General features: G+C 40.7%; 1 protein-coding gene across 2 annotated transcripts in view; it reads right to left on the reverse strand.

Annotated features, from left to right (window-relative positions):
* The window catches only part of DIP2B (DIP2 acetate--CoA ligase B (putative)), a 217,009-nt gene that overhangs the window by 194,802 nt on the left and 3,367 nt on the right, over window positions 1-18,840 (reverse strand). The gene's annotated exons all lie outside the window — the stretch shown is intronic.

Genomic DNA, 18,840 nt, shown 5'->3' on the forward strand with positions numbered 1-18,840 from the left:
ATCTGAGACTAGAGATCTCTTGTCTCACCTACCCTTACTCATCCTCTCTGGCACACCCTTACCTCATCCACCCTTTATGTCACTGACCACAACCTTGTGTGTGTCTACAATTATGTCTAAGACTTTCCACATAAGCATAGCTACTTAAATAGGGGTGGCTTTTTTCTTTGTCTTCACAAAGCGTTTTTCAAGGATACATACATGATACTCATTCTTACTTTATTTTTAACTCAGAGAATATTCATTAAGACCACCAGGAGAGAACTCCCTCAACTTCCTCCTCTGCCTATAAATATCTGCCTCTGCTCCCATTCTTTCCTTCTGTTTCAGCAGAAAAGGAGTCACTCCTGGTATCCTGGATAATCACTCAGAGGTGCTTGGAATCTCAAACCTTACTAACTCCCAGAGATCACGCTGCATCACACCCTTTCTACTCTCAACCTTCAACCCCTCCTCTCCAAGGCCTCTTACCCTTCCACCCCACAAATGAACATGCTCAAATCTCTCCCTTCTTAACATAATTCATTAACTCAACCATCAAATACTTATTGAGCACCTACTATGTGCCAAGAGCTCTTTTCTACCCTGGAGATAAAGTGGTGAATAAAAGGAAGTTTGTGCCTTCATGCAACTGACTTTCCAGTAGGGAGAGAAAGAAGAGATAAATGTATAAACACCCTGCTACTGTTCTTTCTCTCCTTTCACTTCACTCAGCCAGCCCTGAAAGAGCAATGTACACTGCCTGTCTCTACTTTCACTTCCTCTTCTGCCTTGGATTCCTTACCCTACTCCCAACAGGTTTGCAGTCCCCTTCCACACTAAAACAGCTCAGGCAAAGGTAATCACCAAGGGACTGCCTCTACTTATACATCTCAATGGCACTCCTCAGTCCACTCTTAGTTAAACTCTGCAGCAACAGGCACTTCTTGAAATTCCCTCTTGCTTTGCTCTTCTCTCTCTTTGGCCAACAAACCTCTCTGACCACTTTTTCTCAGGTTCCTTCTCTTCAGCTTCCCCCTTAAAATGGTGGTGCTTCCAGAGCTCTATGTTTAGCCTCTCTCACTCACTGTGCTCCCCTGACTCCGACCACCACAAGTCATGCCCATGGCATCCATTGTCAAGTGATGCCTCCCCAAGAATACTGAATGTATAGCTTCAGGACAGGCCTTTCTAAAGAGCTCCACACACGCATAGCTAACTGCCTGCTGTGGCTCTGCACTTGCATGGCCCAAAGATCTCTCAAATTCAATAATACTGAATTTATCTTTTCCCATAGCCAAAATTGTTCTTCTTCCTCTATTCCCTATAGTAGGAAACGGTGCAGCTTCCTCTCATGATGCTAAGCCAGAACTATGGGAGTCAACCAAGCTTCCTCTATCACATCATTTGCCCTCCTTCTCCACACCGGTTTCATCAATTCTGCCTCCTTTAAATATTTCTTTCCTTTCCCTAGCCCTAATCCTACTGCAAACACCTCTAGCTCATTCAGTGACCTCCTTATAAGTCGCCCTGTTCTGTCTTGCCCTGTTCTTATCTATTTAGGGCTACTCTGCATTGTATTCTATGGGAATGGTGCCCCTAGGTTGTATGACACAAGAGCCTGAAACCACCCTCCTCTAGGGCAATATCCACCAAATACAGAAGTCATCCTCTCCAGCTTACAACTCCCCAATGATTCCCCATGACCTATGTGGATGCTCTTTAACTCATCTGAGGAGAGTGATGAGGGATGGAGGGTCTAGAAGAGGCACAGCCTGAAGAAGCCAGCCACTAGGGCAAAATGCATTATTTTAAAATTTTTTAATGTAAGATTATATTTTATCTAAGATTTTAATTCTGCATTATAATATATTCATGTTTTCACACAGCAATAATTTTCTCAAAATTCAATTAAATGCATACTCCAAGAAGATGGACCATGTTTATCCTCTAGCTTTGAGTAGCCCCTGGCACATCCACACCAACCCCCACTGGGAAGCAAGGAACTACAGGTTAAAATCTAAGATTCTAAGGCTCATCCCTGCCATGCTCTCAGCCCGCCCAGCCCACCAATCCAGGTTTATTAGACCTACCAAGCTTACACTTTATGCTCTAGCAGTGACTAAGTCATAACTGCTCAAACATGCTACAATGACTCATAAATCCATGCCTTTCTCCAAACCTAAAATAGCCCCCTCCCTTATCTGTCTTCTCCTCAAACTCCTATTCAATTAACTCTGAGCCCCAGTGATACCAACTACTTCAGGGACTCCTTCCCAGAATACTACACAGGATATAGTATCATGAATGTACATTAATGCCCTTCACCTTCAATATTCATACATGCATTCTTTAGGACATTTACTATGCAATAAAGATACTGTTTACAGTATCTTATCTCTGCAAATAACTACAAAAAACTGTCATGTCCTGTCCCTCCTAACCACAGTCAAACTTACTGAAAGTTGTTTTGTTTTTGAAATTCCTCCCATTCATTCCTTAGCCCATTATAATCGGGCTTCTGATTCCCACACCACTGCATTAAAAACCCCTCTCACTAATTTCATAAATCACCCTGTGGCTAAATCCAATGAATTCATCTTAATCCTTACCATTCTTGCGTTTGCAGCAACATCTGATCACTACCTCTTGTCTTTCTGACCCTGAAACGCTCCTGATTTTCCTTCTTAGCTTTGTTGTTAAACCTCCAGCCACTTCTTCCTCGTCATCTTTGTGGGTTTTCATTTCCTCTGCCCATATCAGCATTCCTTGGGGGACTGTCTGAAATATTCCTCTCTGTTCACTCTAAGCCCTCTTTCCTGGGTGAACTCACCTATTCTCATGGCTTCATCATCCTGTTTTAGATAAAGCTGGAAACCAAATTTGGGTTCATATGCCCAGTTCAGTTACTCTATCCACTAATGACAACTTCTGCATGGATGGAAGTTTGGGGAATATAAAATAACACAGCAGCACAGTAGCATATAATAAAGACTTACCATGTACCAGGTACTGTTCTAATCACTAGGTATTTATGAATTAACCGATTTAGCTCTCACATCAATCCTATAAGGTAGATTCTATTATCCACATTTTACAGGTAAGGAATCTGAGACAACTAAAAGAAAAAGACAGGGAAGAATCCCAACCTCTAATGAAAAACTTTTTTTCTACAATTATTAAAAAAAGTTAGAAGATAATCATCTCAAATTCGGGATTCTGAGCAGTTTACTTCTTCTGGCAATGGTGATCTTCTATTAATTAACACTTACTAATCATCTTAGTCATGTTTTCAACATGATAATCTTTCCAATTGTATCTCTAAATCTTTACTGAAATAGAATAATCTTAATTATTAAGATGTTTCACAAGTTCTATTTCTCAGACACAAAGATAAACGTGAAGTTCATGCTAGAATAGTAAATAAATATTTGAGATTTTTATTGTAATTATCCTATGTGCAAAATTACAAAAAATTTAGTGTTTGAAGAATATCTTGGACATAGGTACTCAAATAGGCACCTGAAGAAAACTAGTACATTGTGTGTGTACAGTTGGACATATTATGGGTGGCCTATGAATGTTCTCGAAAATCTAGCTGGCCACACTGTTTGCAAATACTAGGATAAACTGACCAAAGGTCTGATTTAGTTAAACAAACCCAGTATTTACCATGTGGCTGAATATTTTACTTCCCTGGTTTTCCAACATTTTGCAAAAGATGTAATGTAGCCAACAGAAGATAGTGGAAAACCAAGCATGGGGAATACTTTGTTTTTCACAACCAGGACTAACCAATTACACCAAAATGAACATTGCTGCAATATCTGGACTATAGAAAGGCCCACACACATAGCTTATGCCTCAGGTCCTGTGGGTAACACATGTGGGTAAGGTAGAGGAAAAGGGGCATCAATGCTTGGACAAAGTACAACAGAACACAAGAGACATACATCCTCCCCCACACATGGAGCAGAGGCAGTGGGCGGCGTGGCTCGGGCTCTCACAAGCAGTATACCAGGCCTGGCACTCTGTCTTCCGTAAGTAGTCACACAATAAATATCAGCCAGGTTGCCCAGCCGGGCGTGGCTCAGCAGTTGAGAGTCGACCTAGGATCCAGGCGATCGGGGTTCAATTCCCGGGCACATGCCCGGGCACATGCCCCGGTTACGTGCTCAATCCCCAGTTGGGGGCATGCAGGAGGCAGCCAATCAATGACTCTCTCATCATTGATGCTTCTATCTCTCTCTCTCCCTAACCTTTCCTCTCTCTGAAATTAATAAAGATATATTTAAAATATATATATATATATATATCAGCCAGGTGGACTGATGAAATGGAAAGTTGTCACACATCATCCAGCTGTAAAAGTCACATGGAAAACCAGAAGGCATACATAAATAGGTGAGGGAAATAAAAACAAACAAACTTTAGAAACTAACGAAATGCCAGGAAATATCATGAGCCTCTGGGTTCCAGCCCTGGCCAGTTTCCACAGGGGTCCCTTTTCCTTCCTGGAGAGGCCCTGGGGACAGAGTCTATACTTCTTTACTCTATAAAGCTACCATCATGTAAGAAATTCCGTTGGAATCTCCCCACAAAGTCCATCTGTTCACTGAATGTCTACTGAGAGTCTTCTATGCTGGGCCCTGGGCATCCAGCAGGAAACAAGATAGCAGGGTCTCTGCTCTCGTGGAACATCTTAACTAGTGTAGAGTCAGATAATAAACAAATAAATACATGAACAAGAGCATTTCAAATAGTGGTATTAAGAAATTTTTCTTAAAAACAAAAAGGAAAAGAGAGATAAGATGGAGAAAGATGGGAGAAGTTGCTCATTTAAACAAAAACTCTAGAATGAGACTGACGAATCTCAGAGGAAAGTGGGGGCGTGGGGAAGAGATTAACCAAAGAACTTATATGCATATATGCATAACCCATGGACAGAGACAATAGTGTGGTGAAGGCCTAGGTGGGGGGCGGGAGTGGAGGTAGGGGGTGAATGTGAGGGAGACATCTATAATACTTTCAACAATAAAGTTTAAAAAAAAAAAACTAGGGGAAAGGAGGCAAAACTATGGGCCAAGCAGAGCTGGAAGCAGAGCATTCCAGGCAGAAGAAAGGCAAGGAACAAGGCCTGAAGGCAGGAACGGCATGGTGAATCGAAGGGAGAGAGAAAAAGTCTTGCCACCCTCAGGTTTTTGTTCAAGTGTCATTTTATGATGGTATGGTCCCTAACTACCCTATTTTAAATTGTATGTACTGATCCGACCCCAGTACTCTCTATCCCTCTTTGCAATTTTTCTCCATTGAAATTTTTACCATCTGAAAGGCAATACATATTAATTACATATTAATTTCTGTCTCTTCCTACAGAATATAAGTCCCTTAAGGGCAGGGATTTTTGTTACTTTAATCACTGCTGTATTGCCTGCACCTATGTGGCACATGGTAGGCACTCAATAAGTAGCAGTGAAATAAACAAGAAGAGAAAGAAAAAGGTAAGGGAGGGAAGGAAGCATGTAGAAAAGGAAAGGAGAGAGGGAGGAAAAGAGGAAGTAGAGGAAAAAAAGAGTCCAGCAGTCTGGCTGAAGCACAGTAGCTGAAGCACAGGAGTAGTTTTAAAACTTCACTGTAGCTGCTATGTGGAAAATCAGTTAGAAAGAAGAAGGCAAGGACACCAGGTAAGGAGCTGGAGATGAGGTAACGAGGCAAGGCAATGATGAACAGTGTTTAGTGATGGAGAGAAGTAGATTTAGCGTATTTGTCAAGGTAGCAACAAAAAAAACGTACTCATAGACTAGATATAGAGGAATCGAGGATGTCTTAGCTATTAATTTATTGCTTCTCAGCTCCAAATCTACCCTTCACTGCCTGCTCTGTGAAAACTGATATACAGTTGGCCAACAGATATATGAAAAGATGTTCAACATCACTAATCATCAGGGGGATGACATCAACACCACAGGAAGACATCACCTCACACCTGTCAGAATGGCTATTATCAAAAAGACAACAAAGAGCTGGCAAGGATGTGGAGAAAAGGAACCCCTCATGCACTGTAGGTGGAAACGTAAACTGGTGGAGCCACTATGGAAAAACAGTATAGAGGTTCCTCAAAAAATTAAAAATAGAACTACTATATGATCCAGCAATCCCATTTCTGGCTAATTACCTGAAAAAAATGAAAACACTAATTCGAAGGAATACATGTAACCCCATGTTCACTGCAGCACTATTTACAGTAGTCAAGATACGAAAGCAACTTAAGTGTCCGCTGATAGATGAAAGGATAAAGAAGTGATACATACATATAAATACAATCAAATATTACTCAGTCATAAAAAAGAATGAAATCTTGACATTTGTGACAACATGGATGGACCTAACGGGTACTATTCTAAATGAAATAAGTCGAACAAAAAAGATAAATACCCTTACGATTTCACGTGTATATGGAATCTAAAATAAACTGGTGGTTACCAGAGGCGGGAAATGTTTGGGGGTATGATCAAAATAGGTGATGGGGATTAAGGGATACAAACTTCCAGTTATAAAATAAATAAGTCATAGGAATGTAATGTACAGCACAGAGAATACAGTCAATAATATTGTGATAACTTTGCATTGTGATAGATGGTAACTATACTTACTGTGGTGATCATTTCATAATGTATATAAATATCAAATCACTACGATGTACACTTGAAACTAAGAGGACATTGTATGCCAATTATATTTCGATTTTTTTAAAAAGATGGCCCCTTTAAATATTTTTCCCTTGTCAGATGTCACGATGTTAAGCCTTGTCTGTACAACAGAGAACTGAAAAGACACTGCAAGAGGAAGGGGCTTTTCTTTCTGGTTCCTGTGTGTTCCTCTTGGCAGGATAAATAGAGTTTCAAGAACTTCAGTATTTCTGGTGTCCTATGGAGTATTAGCCAACTTATGTTAAGATCTTTTCTAATTTGAGGCAATTGGGAAGACAGCTAGTCTAAGCTCATGAAACTTTAATGCTTTCATATTATTTTTTCTACATATACCAGGACTTGGGCACTTTATTCTGTTTGCTCATCCTTATTTGAATGCTAATACCATACTGCCTTAAGTACAAGTAATTTTAGAATTTGTTTTAATATACGGTAAATCAAGGATCACCTTGCTATTCTGTTTCTAAACATTCCTGACTATCCTAAAAATTTTTTCTTCCATATGAACACTGAGATCATTTTATCTAATTCCCCACCTCCAAAAGAAATCTCCATTGGAATTGTAACTGATTTCAATTAAATTTCTATATATTTAGTCTTCCCATCCAGGAACATGATTTGTATTTCCATTTTTTCAGATCTTACTTTTACATCCTTGAGGTTTTACAATTTTCTTCTTACAGACCCTACACCTTTCTTGTGATGTTTATCTTTAAGTATTTTATCATTTTAACACTATTATTATAAATGAAATATTTTTTTCCCCACCAAGACAGTTCATTCACATATTTCCCCCTCAACATCTCAATGATACCAAAGAATGCTTTCATCTCCCACCCACCCCCACTCTACCTAGTCCCACAACCTCTGAGTTTTGCTGAAATTACTGAGAATATTTTGTTTGGACAAGTAGATTCTCTCTCACAATGTCTCTTCTATTTCAAAGATCCTTATTTAGCATTTATATTACATATTTCTTGTCACTCTCAATGTATTTAATTACATATTTACTACTGTAATACATAAGTTGCAAGATATATATATTTCAAAGTCCACTGTCCATCACTGTTTCCTCTCCTTCTATTTTAGGGTCTCTGAATTACCTGTTTGATTAGAGTATATTGCTTAGAATGGAGACTATGGGTGATATAATCGCTGAACACTTGCAAGCTCACAGAGTTTTCTTTACCCTGAAAGGTAAAAAACAATCTAGAATCTAGGGTTCTTGGAATGTAGACCTTTTCTCTAAATAGCCTGCAGATGTTTCTTACACAATCATCAAGGTTAGGGTATTGCAAATATTCTGTGGTTGTGTTGCTGTAATTTTAACTTTATGCTCCTGTCTACAAGCTTATAGCAGTTTTTTCTTTATTCGGTAATTTTACCAAATTATGCCTAGGTTTGTTCCTTTTCTTATCAATCTTGCCTCAAACACAATGAACTCATTCAATCTGCAGTCTTGCTCAATACACAATCTTTTTTCAGCTGAGGAAATTTTTCTTTTATTACTTATTTCTCTTTCTAAAGTTCTTTTTTTTTTAATCCTCACCCGAGGATATTTTTTCCATTGATTTTTTTTTTTTTTTTTTTTTTTTAGAGAGTGGAGGTGAGAGAGAAGGGGGAGAGAGAGAGAGAAACATTAGGAATATCGATGTGAGAGAGACACATCAATTGGTTGCCTCCCACGGGTGCTCCAACTAGGGCCGGGGATCGAGTCTGCAACCGAGGTTCGTGCCCTTGATCGGGAATCAAACCCTCAATCCTTCAGTCCACAGGCCGATGCTCTAACCATAGAGCAAACCAGCCAGGGCCTAAAATTCGTATTATTTGCATTTAGGTTTTCCAGATCTATCCTCCAAGTTCTTTAACTTTACTTTCAGGAGTTTCCACTCTAACTCTTGGTACTTTTGTTCTTAGCTTTGAAATTGTTATTTTATTTGAACTGAGTTCAAAAAAGAGGGTAGCAGAGATGTGCTCAAGCTGCTGTCTTCCCAGAATTATTTCAAATGGGACTAAATGCTATCTTATCACGCAAGGAGAAAATAAAAATGCTTCCAAATGCTCAAAGGACAATTACCTAAAATAATATTTTTTAAACCAAAACAGCTATTTGTTGAGGTTAGGTAGAAAGCCTTTTGAAAACAGGGAATCTGCCTTTTATATCTCTCTCACCCTCTCAACAGACCGTGTAAATAAATGTGCTCAATTCATCTTTATTGATATATTGATATCTTCAGCACCTTAGAAGTTCTAAAAGGCAGAAGTCCTTGTCATTATACTCAAGAAACCTAAAGTCTAACTGAGGAGGCAAAGAAAAAAAACCACATAACATATATAAACACAAATAATGGTCAGTTAAGTGTTATACTGTGTTACTGCATACAACAATAGTCTAAAAATAGAAGACATCGAAGGGCCCGCTTGGTGGTTGAGCATAGACCTAGGATCCAGGAGATCGCGGTTCTCTTCCCGGTCAGAGCACATGCCTGGGTTGCAGGCTCGATCCCTGGTGGAAGGCATACAAAAGGCAGCAGATCAATGACTCTCTCTCATCATTGATGTTTCTATCTCTGTCTCTCTCTCCCTTCCTCTCTCTGAAATCAATAAAGATATTTTTAAAAAGGAAAATAGGAAAATAAAAATAGAAGACATCAGTATGGACTAACCCAGTCAGCTGGCTTTAGGAGGAAGGGGATGTCAGCTAGGCTGTGAAACACAGGTAAATTTTACTAGGAGAAAAGGCAGTCCTAACAAAGAAAACAGTCACTGCAAAGGCAAAGCAATGGGAATGAACGTGTCAGGAAGGAGTGAGGAAACAAGCTGGCTGTAACAGAAGAGCCTGTCAGACACTGGCTGGGAAATCAGGACAGACAGGGAGACGGATGACAGTTTATAGTCATTCACTGGTTGAGTAAGTACTCAAAAACACTATGGTAAAGAGTACTATGTGCTGTCCTCAAGGAGCTTACAAAGGAAGATAAGAATATTTATGCAAATGAAAATTTCATAACTTTAAGATTATTTGAGAAATAGCTATCATATAAAACTAACACTGGAGAGCAGAGCTCAGAGAAGCAACTAATAAGGAAGTTGTGGGTTTTTTGTTTTTTTTAAAATATATCTTTATTTCAGAGACAGGAAGGGAGAGGGGGAGAGAGATAGAAACATCAATGATGAGAGTCATTGATCGGCTGCCTCCTGCACGCCCCCTACTGGGGATCGAGCCCACAGCCAGGGCATGTGCCCTGACCTGGAACTGAACAGCGACCTCCTGGATCATAGCTTGATGCTCAACCGCTGAGCCACACCAGCCAGGTGTTGTGTTGTTTTTTTAAACAAGAAGTTCATCTTCTAGTATTTCCCTTGGTCTCTTTAAAGAAAAACAAAAAAAACAAAAAGCTGTAGGGAGGAAAACTCATACCTATGATTTTTCTACATGTTCAATTTAAAAATGCAAGTTTCTCCAAACCAGAAAGGAAGTCCAATAAGGTAACAATGACAACTCTTCAGAATTTTAAGATGGGGGGGAAAAATTGTAACTATATATGGTGATGGACCAATGTTAACTAGAATTACTATGGAGATCATTTCACAATACATACAAATACTGAATCATTATGTTGTACACCTGCAACTAATATAACTGGATGTCAATTATACCTCAATTAAAAAAAGTGTTTCAAGCCTGTTTGCTGTCACAGATTTACTAAACCAGAAACTATCAGAAGCTTCTACCTAGTGGTTCCTACTGGGTTCATTTTTATAAAGGAGAGTCAGTGACAAGACTGGTCAGCACCATCAGGAGTTCACGCTTGATCTAAGTTAAAACCCACAAGTTCCACCCTATGAATAATTTGAGACAACATAATCCAAAGTCCTTAAATAGAAAGAAAAACCCTACAGATGCTTTAATCTATCCCTAAAAGCAATAGTTCTCTGAAAACAAAGAGCTCCTAGAGCACTACTCCTTCACAAAATACAAAATAACTCCAAGAAAAATCAATTAAGTACATGTCATTTACAGAAATATGTACATTAATTTATACATTAATTTTAAAATCAAACATTAACTATCCTAAGGGAAATAAAAACCAGTGACAACACTAAAACCTCCTTCTAAACCAGAATGGAATCACAATCCTGTATCTGTAATCCAGAAGCTCAAGTCCAGTACACACCAAGGATTTTAAAGACACCAGACCTGTGGAGTTTCATTTTGGGCTGTCCCATGAAACACCCAAAATACTTTTTCCCTGGATTTTTTTAAAATATATCTTTATTGATTCAGAGAGGAAGGGAGAGAGAGAGAAAGAGCTGAAATATCAACGATGAGAGAGTCATCACTGATCGGCTGCCTTCTGCGTGCCCCCGACTGGGGAATCGAGCCCACAACCCGGGCATGTGCCCTGACCGGGTATCGAACAGTGATCTCCTTGATCCTAGGTCGATGCTCAACCGCTGTGCCATGCCTAGCCGGGCCCTCCCAGGTTTTCATCCCCATCACAATTCAAGAAAAAAAAGTGGAATTCATATCAACATGTAAGTACATAAAATTATCTATCACTTTATAGATAGTCTTATAGGATTTTACCCAATATTTTTTTGTTCTTTTAAGAAATAAAGAAGTCACATCTTGCCTAAAGCTAGGCTGGCATGAAAGAAACTCTCCTAATATGTTTTAGAGTACTGATCCCCCTGGTTCTGGCAAAGCAAGGTTAGAAATAACCAACCTCACTCCTATTTCTATTTCTCTGACAAGAGGATAGAACATTCCATTCTTTTTTTTTTCTTTTTTAATATATTTTTATTGATTTCACAGAGAGGAAAGGAGAGGGAGAGAGAGAGAAATATCAATGATGAGAGAGTCATTGATCCGCTGCAGCCACAACTCGGGCATGTGCCCTGACCGGGAATCGAACCCTGATCGCCTGATTCCTAGGTCGATGCTCAACCGCTGAGCCACGCCTGGCCGGGCAGAACATTCCACTCTTTTCCCTCCAGGGAGCCCTACCTCCAAAACTCCAAAGACAGAAGCTGTAGCTTAAGAAAAGTGGGGCCCAACAGTTAAGGTGGAAGAGAATTTTTCCAAAACTCCTTAAAACACGATTCAGGGAAATGGAGGAGAATGGCAATGTGGAAACACTGTGGAGTTTGGAGCCAAACTGACTTGGGTTCCAACCTCAGCACACTGGACTTGCAGACTTCTTGTTCTTTAACAAGTCTCTGCAAAATGGAAACCACACACCTATCTTTAGGCGTTGTTAGGATTAGAGGCACATTTCAAAGACTTGCCCAAAGCCATACAGTAAGCAGCAAAAGCAGAACTTGACCCCAGTCCTAAATGACTCAAGTCCAGTGTTCTTTCCCTGCTGTCATTCATTTCAGAACGTTACTGTTACTGGTAGGGAGAAAGGTAAAGATGAGGTAGTGTGTACCAACGGGGAAGGGCTTGGCACACTGCACTCCTCAATGTCCAGGTGCTTTTCGATAGCTCATTTTCCTCATCATCATGATAAGAGTAGCTACTTATTCAGCACCTACTTACAGGTGGGGCAGGGTATATAAAATACTAAGCACAAGGCCTGTTACATAATAAGCAATTATTGATGCCTACTTATACAGAGATCTTAACTTCTTAAAGAGAGCTTAGGAAAGGCTGGCTTCGTACAGAAATTGAGTGAAACACAAATTACCCAGGCAGAAAAAGGGGAAGAACATGCCAGAGTGGGCATTTCTAAGAGAAAGGCAATGTGTACAAAGGCATGGACATGAAAAAGCACAGTGCGTTCAGGGAAGTACAAGTCATTCAGCATGGCTGGAAAGGAGAGAACTACATGGAAGGAGCAGGAAATGAGGCTAAAAAGCAGGCAGGTCTTGGTACACAAAGGATGCTTGGATTTCATCCTGTGGATGGGAGAAGACAATGAAAACTTTTAAACAGGGAAAAGAACACAGTTAGATCTGTGTTTCAGATCAATCATTCCATCACAGAATAGAGAAGGATGGACTGGAGGAAGGAGAGTTAAGGCAGGCAGACAAGTTAGGAGACTAGCAATAATTCCAGCAAGAGATGATAAGAGCTTCAACAAAGACAGTGTGAATGGAGGGGAGGAAGTAGAATCAACAAAAGTCAGTGACTCATTAGAAGTTAAAGACTGAACACAGACACAACTGCTCTGCTGTCAGGGCAGGGCTGGTCTGCAATGTAGATGTATTGGCACTAAACAGCTCTGTGACACAGTCCACCAAAGTCATACTAATCACTCTGTAACACTGTCCACCAAAGTCATACTAAAGTCATTCTCTCGCCAAAGGGACAAGTCTTCAGGAGTGTGTTACAGCACCAGACAGAGCCGGGCCTGGTGGCTCCTGCTGCATAACCTTAGCCTGGATCTTTTTTGTTGTTGATGTTAGTCCTCAACCAAGGATATTTTTTCCATTGATTTTCTAGAGAGAGTGGAAGGGAAGGGGAGAGACAGAGAGAGAAACATGCAGGTGAGAGATACACGTCAATTGGTTGCCTCCCACACATGCCCCAATGGGCGTAGGGAATCGAGCCTGCAACCAAGGTACGTGCCCTTGGCCGGAATCAAACCCAGGACCCTTCAGGCCGCGGGCCAACACTCTAACCACCGAGCCAAACCAGCTAGGGCCTCACCCTGGTTCTGAAACAAGCCGGCTGAGACACTGCCTTCATCCTCAAATCAGGCTCAACTGTGCTGAGCTACGCCAAGAAATAAAGCAGTGGTGTAGTGGAGATGATCAAGTCACCACATGATAGTAAACACAATATGGTAAATGACTAATAAGCAACGTGGAAAATGTTTACGTAAAACAAAAACCAATGGTTTACACTGAGTTTACCCCAACTAAGAAATCCTGTTAATATAGAAGCAAAAGAAAAAAGAAGTTAAGGATTACCCCAAAGATTCTGACCTGGGTAAGTGGACATTCTGAAGTAGGGAGTATTTGTGGAGTGAGTTGAAACAAGTACAGTTTTGGACTTGCTGAATTACAGCTGTCTAGAGGGAGAAAAGGGGGGTCTGGAGCAGAGGAGTCAGGGCTGGAGATACAAACTAGGGAGCCATCTCACAGCCATCTCAGCTGGAGCCCTGGGCATGGATGAGATGACTCAGCAAGTGTGTGTGAAGTCAGAGGAAGGCTAATGACAGATATCAGGAACACCCCCACCAGGAAAGAGAGAAAAAGAAGCCCGAGAGCATAAGAAGGAACATTTAGGGAGATGGACAAAAAGTGAAGCTATAAAAGCTAAGGAAGAAGACAGCTGTATAAAGATAATGGTCCAGGCCAGCCGGCATGGCTCAGCAATTGAGCATCAACCTAGGATCCAGGAGATCGCAGTTCCATTTTTAGTCAGGGCACATGCCCGGGTTGCAGGCTCAATCCCAGTAGGAGGCGTGCAGGAGGCAGCCGATCAATGACTCTCTCATCATTGATGTTTCTATCTCTCTCTCTCTCCCTTTCCCTTCCTCTCTCTGAAATCAATAAAGATATTAAAAAAAAAAAAAAAGATAATGGTCCATGGTTTCCGATGCTATAAAGATGCTATATCTAGCGGGTACTTTTCAATCTGAAAGTAGAAGTCATTAGTTGCCTTGCAGACTGTTGTTTCCGAGGCTTGATGAGGCAGAGCAATGGACTGAGTAGTGAGCAAAGGTAAGATAAAGGAACTGTAGGTTATATCTTCTAGGATCCATGAGTGGGAGAGAGTGCCAGCACATGAAAGCGAGCAGTTTCCAATACAAGACTGTGGGAAGCTGCTGCTTTTAAGATGGGAGAGACTTCAGCATATTCATTACAGGCTGGAGGGACAGAGCCAGAGCCAAGTGTTAAGTGAGAGGCTAAAGATGAGAAAGCGACAAAGACAAAAGACTCTGAATGAATAGATCAATCAATGAGGTAAGCTCCCAAGATCCCAGAAGAGGAGAAGATGGGACTGAGAACACAATCAGAGGGCTAGACGCGGAAGAGGAGTGGGGTATTTCTTCCTCTGAGAAAAGAAGGAAAGAGGATAAGGGTGGGAACCGATACCGATAAGTTTGTGACTGTTGAGGAGAGAAGCTGAAGGAGTTTGGCTTTCCTTAAAAGCTACTGAGAATGAAAGGTGACAGACTTGGTTCTTAACTTTGCTTCACAGTCCTCTTTAAGAAACTGATGGAAGCTGTAGAATCTCTCTCCCAAAAAGACACATAAGGACTCACACTCAATTCGTGTATCCAAAGGTTCTGCCAGCTGTGAGGCTACAGAATTCCAAAGAAATGGAATTTCTCAAGCAATCTTGTTCACAGAAGAGCACCCACACAGGAAAGCAACTTATTCATTAGAAACACACAGATATATCAAAACTCTCACTTAAACCTCTGATATACTCAATCACCAAAAAGAGATGATTTATATACAAAAGCACTAACTTAGACTCTCTAGAAATATAGATATAGCAGACTATCTTGCCTTTAGAAAACACAGAATATAAAGACAATGAATGACAGAGCCTTGGATTTAGCAATGGCTTTAGATAAAAGTAGTATTTTTTAAAAGATGAAACATAAATCTAGAGATGAAGGGAGGCAAAAATCAGACCCTTAAGTCTAAAGACTTGAGGACTGAAAAAGGCTGGTGGTGAACACAACTCGAAGGAAAAGAGAATGCAAGAGAATTTTTCAAGGGTGAACCGAAAGGGTTTCCTCACTAAGCACAAAAGGAGGGCTAAGACAGCGATTTTCAGCCGGCGCGCCGCAAGAATGTTCAACACATGCAGTATCAGACTTGTCGGTCAGGGGTACTGACCTCTTTTCCCTTAGACTGTCAAATAAAAAAGTGACAATAGTCAACACAATAGCCATCCGGTGTGAATGAATCAAAATTATACTTTTTTTGTCAGATCGGCAAAAAATATATTTTTTGGTGTGCCACAGGATTTTAGTAATTAGTTCATGTGTGCTATAAGCTGAAAAAGGTTGAAAATCACTGAAACTACTTGAAGGTTCCGAGCATCCACATGTGCCTTTTCAGAGCTTATAGATGCTTCAGTGTCAGAAACCATGCTTAAATTTCAGAGCCACTTGCCAGAACCTAAAGACTCAGAAATGTACACATGCCAGACGTCTGTATGAAACAAACCATCTACTAGTCTCTAGTCAGCTCCCTGCAATGACCCACCATGTGCTGAACTAAGGGTAGAGGGTGCCAACAGGAGCAACTGATGATGGAGTGAACTCTTACTTTTAAAAATATATACACAGCCCAGCCGGTGTGGCTCAGAGGTTGAACATCAACCTACAATCCAGGAGATCGAGGTTCGATTCTGGGTCAGGGCACATGCCTGGGTTGTGGGCTCAATCCCCAGTAGGGGGCATGCAGGAGGCCGCTGATCAATGACTCATCATTGATGTTTCTCTCTCTCCCCATCTCTGAAATCAATAGACATATTAAAAAATATATATATATACACATTGATTCCATTTATCACTTCATATATAACCACATTCTGCTACGTAACACAAGATATTAAAAACAGCCAAGTCACTGTGTGTCGCTATCAGAAATAAAGATTACATGCACCGAGTACTTGGTGCACACCACACACTACACTTAGTTTTTCTCCTATTATGTCATTTCAAATCTCCTTATTACTCTAATAAGGTTGTCATTCCTTTTTTAAGTACTTAAGACACTAAAATCAGGGAGGTTAGGCAGTCTGTCCAAGGTCACAGAGCCCATTAAGTGAGAGGCCACAACTTGGACCCACACTCACCAGATGCCAAAACCTGTGCCTCTCAAATGATTACATAACCCCACCTTACGCCAAAATCAAATTCCCAAGACAGAGACTTTATATTTCAATTCAAGTCGAACTGAAGTGAGCAAAAATTTATTGCACTACTAAAACAGTATGAAGAAGCAACATTGGAAGTTATTTAAAGAAGTTTAAGGTATAAATGACCTCACCTCTGTAGGAGCTTACATTGAGGTGAAATGAGAAACAATTTGTTATTATAAAATATATGACTGGCAAAAATGATATAAACTGTAAATGCTGTAAGGTTTGAAGCAAGAGCGCTCACAGTGGTCAGGGTCAGGTTTATTAAGAAGGTAGTACTTCGCCTGGCCGGGCGTGGCTCAGCAGTTGAGCATCAACCTAGGATCCAGGAGACTGCAGTTCGATTCCTGGCAGGGCACATGCCTGGGATTCAGGCTCGATCCCCAGTCGGAGGCGTGCAGGAGGCAGCCAACCAATGACAACTCATTGATATGTCTATCTCTCTCTCTTCCTCTCCTTTCCTCTCTCTGAAATCAATAAAGATAGTTTTTTTAAAAAAAGGTAGTACTTCAGCCCACCTGGTGTGGCTCAGTGGTTGAGCATCAACCCATGAACCAGGAGATCACAGTTTGATTCCTGGTCAGGGCATATGCCTGGGTTTCGGGCTCAATCTCCAGCAGGGGTCATGCAGGAGGCAGCCAATCTATGATTTTCATCATTGATGTTTCTCCCTCTCTCCCCCTCTCCCTTACTCTCTGAAATCAATAAAATCATATTTTTTAAAAAAAGGTTAGTACTTTAGCTGAACTACTGAAGAATCGTGAAAAATTTTGTTCACAAGCAGGATAGAGCATTTTGGAGATCATTCCTGAATTAATAATGAGAGGAAACCATGGAAAACTGTAGCAATTGTAATACAAATATAGTGTAAAGGCCGTTTCTATCCAATCATCTGAACTATCAACCCTGAGATGCTAATCCTTACACAGGCCAGGAAAGAAAGTAGCTGCCAAGGACCCAGCTAAGAGTGAAGGGTTTCTCTTATTCAAAACTCCAGCTCAATGCTATGGGGCTGTCAAACAACAAGATTAATTTTTCAAAACACACTCCAGAACTAGGGCGTACAAATCAGCATTCTCCTTTACAGGAAGGTGAATCATTCTTCCAACAGACTGAATTTGTCTGCCACTTCTCTTCTGGAACTGCCCTCAAAACCAGTTCACAATCATTCTAATTTTTTGACAGACATGACTAAAGTCAGTTTATAACCACTCCAATTTTTTTCAATCACAAGTAGTTTGAACTCCAAAAGAGTATCTACCAGCTTTTCTAGAGGTGAAGAATTAAAATGAATCTAGAGGTGAAGAATTAAAATTTTGTCACCATGAGGATTTTCAAAAGAATGTACCACAGGCTCTGACAGCAATTCCTAAAGATTAGTTCTAACAAAAAATGAGTGCAGTCCACCAAAAATAAATGCACACAAGTTTTCAGGGAGCAGATCACTGAGCCAATACCCAGTTTGGGTTATTTAAAAATCCACACTGCTGCTTTCCTTCATGCTCCTAGAATCAGGTATGACGACTGCTTAGACATAATTTTCTGATAATGGTGTATCTATCCTATGAATTCATAACTATGCTACAGATCTGGCCCACCTTCCCACTATAGGTAAAGCAGAAGGGATTTGCCAGTTTTCTGGTGGCTCAATTCTAGCTGCCTGTTTCCCAGATGGTGAAATGCGATCTTTATCCAGTACCTTACCCTTTTCCTTTTCAACTCCCCCACCTCTTCCCCACTCCTAAAGAGGATCCACTTCAACTCCCAGGACTTGGCCCTCTCTAATCCCTCCACCTTCAAGGTGGACCCGGACTGCCAGCCCTGTGATGAAACAGATAGGAGAAAGGGAGGATGTGACTGTGTTTTGTTGTGTTTGTGCTCAGAGAAGTGTTCAAACAAGAAAAGGGAGGATCCCTTCCTGTAAGCGTTATTTTATCTTAAATACCTTTCCAGTTGTCATCTCTGGACTGTTCTCAAACTTGCATTCCTTCCGACAAGCAACAGAAGTATGGGATTTATGTCCTTTCCTTCACACATAGGACTGAACTGCACAAGCTAAATCACAACCCTCTCTACTAGCCAGCCAATCCAGTCTCGTATATATAGTACTCACTGCTTCTTTTCTAAGACGACTACAAGCAGATAGCTTCCTCTTTTCTTAGAAGGCAGCCTCTGTACAGAAGTCCATCATGATCTCATGCGCCCACTGTTTTTTGGTATTTTTAAGTCATTTCCCTACCAGACTCGAAGCTCATTGAAAGTTAATAGAGCATTTTGCTCATCTCTGTATCCCCAGCACATTGTAGGAAC

This window comes from Miniopterus natalensis, chromosome 2 (assembly GCF_054644295.1).
Source record: "Miniopterus natalensis isolate mMinNat1 chromosome 2, mMinNat1.hap1, whole genome shotgun sequence".
NCBI classification, from domain to species: domain Eukaryota; kingdom Metazoa; phylum Chordata; class Mammalia; order Chiroptera; family Miniopteridae; genus Miniopterus; species Miniopterus natalensis.